The sequence below is a fragment of the Mesocricetus auratus genome, unplaced genomic scaffold, assembly GCF_017639785.1.
Source record: "Mesocricetus auratus isolate SY011 unplaced genomic scaffold, BCM_Maur_2.0 Super-Scaffold_100029, whole genome shotgun sequence".
NCBI classification, from domain to species: Eukaryota; Metazoa; Chordata; class Mammalia; order Rodentia; family Cricetidae; genus Mesocricetus; species Mesocricetus auratus.
In genome coordinates this window covers 8,946,462-8,958,084 of record NW_024429210.1, presented here as the reverse complement: position 1 = coordinate 8,958,084, position 11,623 = coordinate 8,946,462, and the positions used below count along the sequence as shown (strand labels likewise).

General features: G+C 40.0%; 1 long non-coding RNA gene across 1 annotated transcript; it reads left to right on the top strand.

Moving 5' to 3' along the window:
- The first annotated feature begins 266 nt into the window (after positions 1-266).
- LOC121134660 lies at positions 267-2,122 on the top strand. The gene is made up of 2 exons (XR_005871774.1): positions 267-725; positions 1,981-2,122. It is a non-coding gene; the product is annotated as an uncharacterized LOC121134660 (long non-coding RNA).
- The last annotated feature ends 9,501 nt before the right edge of the window (positions 2,123-11,623 follow it).

The following is an 11,623-nucleotide window of genomic DNA, read 5'->3' as shown; positions in this document are numbered from 1 at the left end:
TATACATATTAAAACATGACCATTTAAATTCTAAAAGATGTTTGCTTCTTTTATGAAAATCATAGAGAATTAATGGTACGGGGCGGGGTGTGGGGGCTGAGGGGTGGGGTGGGTGGCAACTTGACACTCAATGGCTTAGGTGATTATCCCCATGTGCTGTAAAAGAAAGGGGGTATAAAGGAACTGATGACTCACACAGGGACTTGAGATAGGTGGAAGAAGGTGTTGAGGAGGCTACTGGGATATTTCTAAAATTGCATTTACCTTTTGCTTCCATAAACCTGTAAGGTCTACAAAAAGACTCAGCCAATTTCGGCTAGCTATTTTGGCATCCAAAGGGTTAATGGCATTATTGCTTCAAAAGAGCCTATTGGCTCCCCCTCAAGGATGCCCTGCAATTGTTGTTCGAGCCATCAGATGAAGCTAGCCTTCTCAGCTAGCCTTTAGATTTGTCTGTTAACAGTAAAAAACGCTATAATAAATCGGTAACATATGTTGCCAGGCAGGGAAAAGTGATACAAATAGAGAGCCTGGGAGACCCAAGCCAAGTACAAAGTGAAAGAATTCAAATTTCAATCTATTCCCGGCTTAATTACCATTTGAAAAGTAATTTGAAAGTGTTGTTACTTGCTTATACTCTTCCTCATTTTTCTTTTTTTTTTTTCCTCTTCAGATTGCTTTCTTACCCAAATTATCTCCGTGATTGCCTGCCTTGCGGCTTTGGGGTAAGTCCCAGTTTTCCACAACCTTAAGGAAAAAACAATGCGTAACATAAAAGATGCCAAAAAGACTTATGGTTCCTGAGGTGTGGGTTTTCTGAAATACACATGGGTGTGTTGGGGAGTGAATGATGAAATAAAGAGAAGGGGTTTGCATCAGCAAGGATCAAAAGTATGTGACAGTGTGCATATGTAAATGAGGTTCCCCCCCAGGAAAGCCACCCTGGAATGGAAATGACAAAGCTTGGAACACACACAATCAATTATTTTCACTAAGCATTTAAAATATAGAAAACAAAATCTGCTTTGGGAATTGACTGAATATTTTATTTAGCTTTTTTATTGAGACATTCTCTGAAAAATGGCATGATGTAAATAGTTTTGCAAAGCAACAAAATGATCAATCTCTAAACTAGAATATAAATCTAAGCTTTCATTAACTGTGGTAGCCAGTTTAAATTGTGGTCTTGTCCATAATGTCTATCTATCTATGTATGCACAAGTGATATTAAAAACCTTTAAATGGCTTTGTAATATCAGCTACATCTAGCTATTATAATAATTAATGGTACTGTTTTATAAATCAATACATGTATTCTTGATAAATTCATATCCAGTTAATGGTGTAATTTAAATAAAAAATTAATGCAATAAAAGACATACAGAAACGGGCAGGAAATCTTTAAAGGTTAAGAGACAAATTTGTCTAAATTCATTTATAACTTGTTTTGGAAAAGTTTATATTTAAGGTCAGCTGAGTTTTACCTTGCTTCTAGAGAATGAATCTTGCTGTTTCTAGGGTGGGATCGAAAGTTGAATTCATAAAATATTTTCTTTTTCAGTCATTAAGTTTTAAATACAAAGTTAAGAAATGACAAGTAGTTTCCGGCTATTTTTCTCCTTTGTGATTGTTAATATTCTTCAGAAAAACAGAGCAAAACAAACTGTAAGCCTTTCCCAGTTATTTATTTTGAATACACAAAATTAATGTAAATGTCTTTTAAAAATATAAATGGACTGTCTGGAAAGCCCCAGGTTACACACACATTTTATTTAAGGGGAGGAAGGGCTGATCAGTTCGGTGACTTTCACTGTGTTATGAGCCCAGCATTTTTTTTTCCTGCTTTCTCCTGGAATGAACATCCCAAGGATTTTTAGAAAGAACAGAAAATGCCTGGGAGACTCTGAAATGCATTTCTACTCTGCATGTGAGTGAAGAAACACCCCAGCTTAGAAGAATGCATTATTGTTTTCATTTTAGGAGATACACATGGAAGAGATATTAAAGCATGACCAGGTTGAAAACAAACGACCGAAGGTTGCACTTTGCCAAATGCAGCATCAGATCTGCCTAAATAAAACTTCTTCCGGTGTACAGAAATAAACGCTCTAGAAAAAGCCCAGCTTTCGGAATCTTGCTTTACAGTCCGTCCTGCCATCCTCCCCCTCGTGGAGCAGAAACCACCCTGTAATCCTCTGAGTGTTTTCTGACATTTTTTTCCTTAACGTTTCTCAGCTTTATTGAGAGCAGCAAAGGGACATGTGCAGTAGCCTTTGACACGGAGGGGTGTTTGAGAAAGGAAGGGGGTGGGGGAGGATCCGCGACCAGTTATTTCACCAACACTGCTACAGGAGCGATTGGTATTTGCTAAAAGTTTACATTTCCAAAGAAGCTAAATTTTAAAGAAGTCTTCTTAAGAGAGCTGCCCCGTGACAAGGGGGAGAGGAGATTGCATGCCAGTGGTTATATGTTACCGTGCACTCGGGTCCAAGCATTTAAAATGTATTGTGTTTTGCAAGGGAACCTGCCGCAAAATCACTCCTAAGAGGCTTAATTTAGGTTTTATAGGAGGAGCATAAAACAGACCAGGTTATAGCAACATGCTGAAATATGGGTACATTTTAAATATCTTCATTTAAAAACGTATGTTTATTTTCCCTCCTGGGATCACTAACGGTGTGTCTCGCCAGAAAGCAAGGGCATGTGACATTCTTAAAGAATTATCTCTTGGAAGGATCACATTCCAAGACAGGTTTGGGCATTTTTATTATCACAGATAACCTCTTCATTATGTCACTCCTTCTACTTGTTAATCAGGGGCATTCAACACAGTTAACCACAGACTCGTTGCCTTTAGAAGATTACATTATTGTTAAAGATCAGAAACACATTTTATTCCTGTCATTGTATCATTACATATATGATTAGCACCGCTCACAATCTCTCTGCTTGCTTTAAGTGCATACCACCTAAGAAAATGTCGGGCTGCCTCCAAGTGTCATTACTTCAAGCTGTGCAACCCCAATAAAGCTTGAAGGAACAGATCCCTTTCCTTCCGCCTTCCCGGTGCCCCACACAGTTCCTATTCAGATCAATTTGAGATTTCTTCTGCACCCGCCAGAGCTGAGAGCAAGGTGTAAGTGGAGTAAATAAAATCACCGTTGCTTTATCAACCCTCCTAGGTAGTTTTTCTGCCAGCCAGCCTGTGCTGTTAAGACCCATAAAGTTATGCAATCTCCACTTCCTCCAAGGTTCTCTAATCAGATAATGGCTGATGTTAGGAGAGAAGGGCCCAAGGCAGTGTGGCTGGCACTTAACACTGCGGTTGGTCATTACTAGTCTGGTAGAGACCAATAAACAACTGATTACTATCCTCTAAGAAGCCAATAGTCTATATCCTCTCCACTTCCTTTTCCTCCTTTTTCTCTAGACTTCTTTATGCAGAAAGTATCTGTCAAAAGGATCAGTGAAAAAGAGCCTCCCAGACACCTTAAAATTAGGAATTTTGCTAGCTTGAAACAATGCCTTTTTGGGAAAGGTGAGAATGATTCTGGGTTTTTGCAAGAACAAAGCTTACAGTGTGTATTTGTTTCCTCCATGGACACTCCCAGACCTCACCCCTCCCCAATCTCCTCTAACCCCTTCCTCTCTGCATGAGGGACTCACTGCAGCAACCAAGAGGGTTTAAAATGCAAATATTTATATTTGAGCTCAGGCAATAACAGGGCTATTTTGCTTCCTCCATAAGTCTGTGATAATTGGTGCTTCATATCTGGGACTATGTTTCATTTATCTCTTTATACATGAAGATAGTATATAAATACAAGGGAATTTATAGAAAGGAACTGGCCATTTGAGATAATAATCCTAAATTTGACTATAATATTTCAAAGCTGCAGGAGTCAAGGGTGCAGAATTCTAAACTTTTAAAGCAAATTTGACTATAACTGGAAAATTGTTATTTTTTTAAAGCTTACTGGATTTGAAGGCTGCACGTTTCAAAACTGAGTGAAGACATAAGTAACTCAAGAAAAAATTGTGGAGTTTTACATATTTCACATATTTCAAACCAATGCATTCAGTCACATACTTAGAATTCTTGTTATAATTTTGACTTTATATTTGAATTTAATTTCTTACTAGCCATTGTAAACTATGCAATGACAAGCCTTATAATGCCAAGGACTATCCCTCCTTGGCATCCTCCTTCCAGAATGAATAAAGGCATATCCATAAGCATTGGGCCTTGATTTTACAACCTCATACAAAGCCAGGCAATTCTTGAGCCAAACAAACAAAGGGGGTGTGAGTGATTTCATTTATTTTGATAATCCTCTGCCTGCACAGGGCCACTTTGCTGTCTTTGTCAAAGTGAATGACAACAATTTGGCCAACTCTCTCTGAGCTGCACTCAACAGTGACAGGCAAATTATCAGAGGCCCTGCACTTCTTATTATCAGAGGAGAAGCCATCAGGGGGACGCATGGAGGATGCCTCTCCCTTGTCACTATTTGTCAGTGGGACAAGGGCCACTGCTATGGGTAGCTGACAGGTAATTTCAACAATAACAATTACTCCTATTACTGGCGTCATAAACAATTCGTCCAAAGCATGACAATAGCAAAGCTCTATAATTCAATGCCATATAAATAAATGCCAGCAGGTAACAAGTAATTTAGCTCCAATCGAGCTTTCACCTCGGGATTAATATTGTTATTGCAAGAAAATGGAAAATTGAAAAAATTCAATATGTTAATGAATTAAGAGTGGTTCAAGGGCTACACAGGAGTTGAAAAGGGAAGCCCAAATTATTATAGTGTCATATTTGGTGGCAACCTGGGGCCAGACAGCGGTATAATGACTTTAAGACTGGAATGGGAGCCTGGAGTGCTAGCTTAGATTCAGGCCTGAGAAAAAGGCAGGTGTGGCATGTTCCTGAAAACCCGAATCTGTCTCCCCCTCGAATCTGTATGGAACAGAGCATTTTGCTGGCTCATTTTCCACCTGAAATCTTTCATATGAGGAGGGATAGGAAGGGGAATTCCCTTCTATTTAAGGAAATACCAGCAGCACCTGCTTCCTTTGCATTGAGTGTCACAATGAAACTACTTTAATAAGGCTTGAAATTTCAAATACAGGCTGGAGGTGAAGCAGCGCTTTCCAGCTGACCACCCTTTGGAGGGGACAGGGATTGTAGTTTAGTCTTTATATATAAAAACTTCTGGATCAAACACATTTGCAGTTTTCCTATGCGTCCAGCAAGACAGTGTACCCTCTCAGTGACAGCAGCGAAGGGATTCGAAAGTCTCTAATTAGGAGAGCTGCAGAGCAATTAACGCGCGTCAGATTTCACTTCAAGTGCCACTCCAGTTTTTCCTCTAAAAATGAATGGACTTTTTTCCTTTTGGTGTGTGTATCCCCTTAAGGCAATGTTGATTCAAATCTGCTCAAGATGCAGCGTTGCACAGCTAAGCATCTTCTTGATTACAACCCGCCACACTCCTAACTGCCTTCATCCTCACTGCCACCGATACTTTGTCAACAGTCAAATTACACCACGCTGATAACAATGCATAATGCTCATCCTCCTCCCAGGCCGTCAGGAGGGGGCTCAGAAAAATGGGATGTTTTCATCTTTCCTGTTTCCAAAGGAAGTTGGTATGATCAGCTCCCGATCCCTGCCCCAAATCAGGCGCTCCTTCCTAAAATTTAATTAGGTAATTAAAACAGAATAGTAAGAGGGGGATGACATGTGAAAATTCCTCATGGCATGGGACACAGAGGAAGACCAGGAACCAGCAGGTTTGCAGCCAAAGTTGTGCTGAACACTTTATTCAGAGATCTTTGCAAGCCACTACCCTTAGTTAAATACCAGCTTTTCCCCTCTTCACTTATGGACTGTAAACACTGGAAGCCTTTCTTGAACAGACAGTATTTATATTGTGCGAGAAGTTTGTTTAATGGCTGAATTTGCCAGAATTCTCAAAACAGCTCAGAACACAGAAGACAAATGACTTTTATGGGTGTGTGTGTAGGGGGCGTGGGATTGCATATTGCCGATAAACGTTTTGACGAATTTTAACTGTTATTTATCCTATGCGCTTGCTGCAGATTGGTGAGTCCCAGTCATCTGCTCACTTGAGAGATGATTCTCACTGAAAAATGAAAGAGATGCAGATAGTCAGTCTTTTAAAAGTGTGTCTAGATATTTTTAATTGAAAAAGGTCATATCCAGAACAACGCCAAGGAAATGAAAGAGAATGTTAGCAGATCCCTTCACAGAGTCTTTAGAATGCCAATGTTTACCTGGTTTGATACACAGCCTTCTGGGTACAAAAGTATACTTTTGATTATTTGTTTTGAAAAATTATATGTGCTTAGCTGAAAAAATATAAATCTGTAGAATTTATACTTCATTTTCAATATTCAGGTCAAATCCTACACACACACACATATACACACACACGCACGCACACACACACACACACACACACACGCACAATACTGAGTTCAGCATTTCATGTGGCTCGCTGATAGATAAAGGCGTTTTGATAAAATCAAACTCCGTGTCTTTTAAAACATAAAAACCTAGTGCAATCTCATATTAAAACATTGCCAGAGGATTGTAAAGGGAACTTTAAGGGAGAGGAAACTTGATTACATAATGCAATCCAGCCAGTAATCAATTTTCCCTTCAATATCTTGCTTTTGTTTTCAAAATGCTAAATAAACAGTACATAATGCACCCCCCCCCACCAGCCAAACTATGGAGGCTCTGTGCTCAAATAACAGGAAACATATTCAATTTTCCTAACAGAAGACAGTTCATTAAGCTGTGCCACATCAAATAAAACTTTAATTTCTCCAGCATCAGAGACACAGTGAAAGCAATTGAAGAAGATGGGCCATATGGTACTTCTATCAGCAAACACATATTGCTCATTCCCCCAAAGTTTTCTAATTCTGCTCCCCAGACCTGTGTAATATAGATAATGTGCTCCGAGAGCAGCAACCATGAGCTATCTAGTGTACACTTCTAATACTGTATTTAATGGGAAATAATGAATCATAAAAGCCTGGAGAAGACGGCTTTTGCTAACCTAAATCTCAGCTGTAATTTCGCTGTTCTGTGCCTAAGATGCTGTTTGCCCTTTCAAACAACGGCAGTTGAACATAATTACGCAGCTTCAAACCTGAGCTTGAAAAAACAACCCTAATATAACAAGTTTCTATTAACTCCTGAAATTCTGAATTTAATGACACACTGACACAGACACTGGGCTAACAGAGCACGTGTCCTTTTCAAACCCAAACAAGCATTTTTCTTCCTTCTCTCTGGTCAGATGGTTTAATGCTCTCTGCTCCCTTCTGTAGCCCCTGCTGGGCTCTACACCCCCCCCAGTGCAACAGGAGTGGCCTGTGTAAAGATGAGATTTCTTTTGTTGTTAGCAAATCTGACGTTTGCCTGGCGAAATGCACACAAAACGGAAAAGCACTCAGTTACTCCACTCTGCTTCCAGCTACGAAGATGAAATAATTTAGGTAAAAGAAGCTCTAAGACACCCACCACGCTGGCTACAGAAGGCCAGGAGAGTTATCAGTTAGTGGATGGAAAACTGTGATGCTTTTGGTGACTGCAAGGTGATGCATGTGTGACAAGCACAGTGTTTCCTTTCTCTCTCGAGCTGCTTTTGACTAGTCACGGGGACAAAACACAGGGCCTCAAATGCAGCAATTTATAGGAGCCGCAAGTCCAGCTTTTTCTAGTAAGATCCTGGGGACAGAGCTTTGTTCATCTTTCGAGGAAAATGTTGTTCAACCCCCCAATGGGTTGATGATTCCAGCTTTTCCGCTCCTAAAGCTCATCAAATCAATATTTTACAAACACAATGCTAATTTAGAACACCATCAAACAACACCGTGGATACATATTGAAAACATATTTTAATGGTTTTGTTTGCTTTGGAATCATATGAACCAAGGACGATTAAATTAAAAAGAGACTTTTAAAAGTTAGAGATTGCCTTTTTAAAGCTTATTAAAATCAGCACGTTACATGGCTGCCTCTGAAGCTCCGCACACTTGATTGCCATCGTTAAAACTGGTTGTTTGGGTGCTGCTCCGAGCCCATTCTTTCTATTATTAACTTGAAATCTCTCTCCCTTGAAACTGGGGGGGGGATAGAAAAAACAATCCTTGTAACTAGTGGAAGAAAAGAGTTGCCAAAATGTGTCCTTGCTCGTGACAGTGGCATTAAACCACAAAAAGACCAACAGGTAACAGAACTATATAACAACGTCTGAAACACAGTCAGGAAGAAAAAAAATTACAACAACAAAGAAGCAGTCCATTGATTATATCTCATGAATGCCTGGAAACAAATGTTTAAACAGTTTTTTTGGAACCTGGTGGCAAGCCTGTATGCCCCACTGGCCTGCAATGACAATGGTCTATTACGATGTAAAACACGCTGGAGGATAAAAAGGTGCTTTTTGTTACCATTTTATCAAGGCTGTTCATCTTCGAGCTGCAGGCAGCGTTTTGCTGGAATTGCAGATATTTCTCTGTCCAGGCGCCTTTGTTTGTGCATCTCATTTGCATATATTTATCTCCAGCTGAGGGTGCTTCTGCTCATTAAGGCCTCCCTTCAGATTATTTTGTAAGCCAGCTGCTAAGAGGGATTTCACCTGTGGTGACTGAGAAAAGAGGGGTAAAAAACTAAATTCTTCATAAAAGAGGAAATCTTCTGAGTGTCTCCCCTATAAATGGGCACCATTTGTGTTAAACAGCCTCTTGTCATGATAGATGCCTCCAGGGGTCAGGGGTTAAAGTTGATTTGAAGGTCAGCAGTAAAACAACAGATAAACCAGACGCCAAACTGGTTCCTTAGCTGTCGTGAGAGCTGTGGTACAACCAGGTCCTGAACCATTTTCAACCTCTAATAAAACAGAGGATGAATCTGAAGTGGATCAACCAGGCCCCCGAGGAAGCGGTGCAGAAAAACACAAATAATATCAATATCAGGCCGCACCGGGAACAATGGGGCATTTCTCTCTCCTGCATGCAAGCTGCTATTGTTTCAAGGGCTGGGGAATTAATTCCACTTATTTATTTAAGGCGTGTCAACTCACTGCCTAAACCTGTTTCAGTGTCAAGATGAATAAAACTTTTATGGCTCATAAAATAGAGCCATTCATCTCAATGTTCTTTGTGGTGCGTGGATTTTTTTTTTCCTGGCACATCGAGCTAGGCCTCTGCTCAGAAATAGATACCTTGGAACCCTCTGTTGGTGTGATCCACACCATATTAAAGACAAAAATTGCCTCAGTGGCAAATGAAACAGAAATGAACCAGCCGCCATGCACAGGTCCCCCAAACTCCTCAACACCCTGCATGCAATCATGTTTACAGTGCATGGTTTCATTGTCTTAGAGGAAAGTTCAGAAAAATGATGGAGTAAAAACGTACTCTCCTAGAGGGTCAGGTGTCTTGTTTGGATTTTCGAGTGCAGCCTCACTGGCTGCTTGCTGTTTCGCCTATTTTCCCCCCCATTCCCACCGTCTTTCTTGTACCACAGTACATTTCTTAACACTGCTGTTCTGAATTTTGTGTCTGATTTTCAGCACCAATAAAAAATAAAAAATGCATTCTCAGGACTTTTATATTGTTAAGTTCTTGAAGCTCAGTTGTAGAACTACAGGAAAAACAAAATGCGTTCTTAGGACTTTTGTGTTGTTAAGTTTTTGAAACTCAGTTGTGGAACTATGCTTTATTTTGATTCCCTGACAACTGATTTTCATAGGAGAACACTGACGAGCAAGTTCACATCTAAAAGGCGTCACTGTGCGAACACATGTGTTTCTCATGCAATTATTGGAAATGAGCCCAAGTCACATGATCTGCAATGTATTTCAAATGAAAAGCTCGAGTCAAACAACATCATTATAACAGCGAGTTCTGATATCTTTAATAGGAACATGATTGCCTTAAGAGGAGTTAAAGAAAGCCAGTTGGTGATGCCTCATGAATTTCCCAACTACATCCTCAATGGTGTGCATTGCTGTGTTGCAATGAATGTTGAGCTGTGGAGGAGGGCATCAAATTACCCTGTACCCATTTTAATGGAAAGCAGTTGAGTTGCACACATGTGTGTTGACAATCTTGCTTTGCATATGAATTTTTAAATGAACACTGTAGTCTTACAATGCTGGCCTAGTTTTGATTTATTCAATTGGTGAACAAGGTTTTCCTCACGAATTCAAGTTTTCCCACGAAAGAATTTGCTTGAGGATGGCTTCACACACAAGTTGTGCTCTCACAGTTCGCCTGTACAGAAAGATGCATCCCGGAGGCAGGGGAATCCAGCTTCGGGATACAAGGAGATGCTCAAAATTCTACTGCTCTTTGCTTCTGGTTCCAGAAGCCTCTGGGATAACCATTGCTTCTGAAAGGGGTGGCCTGCCTTGAGGAAGCAGCCCTGTGTGAAAATGCCATTGCTTTTAAGTGGGCCAACAGGGCCAAGGAAAAATATCTCATAGCAACACACCCTCATTTAAGCATGAAGCCAAAGATTTCTTTCACCCTATACCCAATTACAGTGTCTAAGACAAAACAGAAAACCCACAAGTAGTCTTGTTTCATAGAAGGAGAGCTCCACATGTGGTTGGAGAAATTTTCTGACTTATTAAATGTTGTTTATAACCTCATTTCTGTAGACCCTCCATCTTCCCAAAGCCTTTTATAGCTCCCTCTGTAACTGACTTATGAATTTTCTTCTGACCTGCTTTAAATTTAACCTCACACCTACCCCAAACTCAGAACCTTCCAGAAACCAGGATGAAGCAAGGCTATAGTTTCTTCTCTCAGTTCAGCTCTGGAGCTCCCTTTTTTTTCTTCTAATCTAATTGCTAATTCTTAAGCTTGGCCAAATAGTTAAAAATGTTAAGTGCTAGCACAGCCTCCCCCTCCCCCTCATATTTGTCTCTGTTTATGGAATGAATCCCATTTCCCTCCTGTTCTCCTGCAGCCCGGGGTCTTCAGGTCAGAACACTGTAAATACACACAGCCTGGCTGGATCCATAAATCTGAGTAAAGGGCAGGCTTATATATTCAGATAAACGTGGGCATGCACAGGGACATGCAGTTGGGGGTGGGGGCAATAGTCTAGGTTCTACAGCAATGTTCAGAGAAAATCAAACCAAACCAGAATTCTTAGTGAGAAAAGAAGAATTACATCAGAAACATTTCTTTTTTTCCTAAAGGAGGAGGCTGGATGTGTTTCTTCTTCATTTATTTTAATTTTCTCACCTTGCTTACATTCACATCCTTACCAAATACATTATCCCAGGCAATCAAAGTAAACAATAAATTTTATTTAGTTATTTCTGTTGTCTTTTTTTTTCTTAAATGCATTTGTTTGTTTTGATAACTTGTGCGATGTGACTTGGAATCATTTTACCATTTTTTTTACTACAATTTTTCAACCCCAAGGTCTTTGACTAAATAACCCTGTTGTTAGTCTCCACATTGAATCCCAAAGAAAATATGTTGGAGGGAGGAAGGGATGACAGAGTGATAAATAGATGGTTACAAATCGTTCCGTCTTCAAGGCTTCTATGTTACT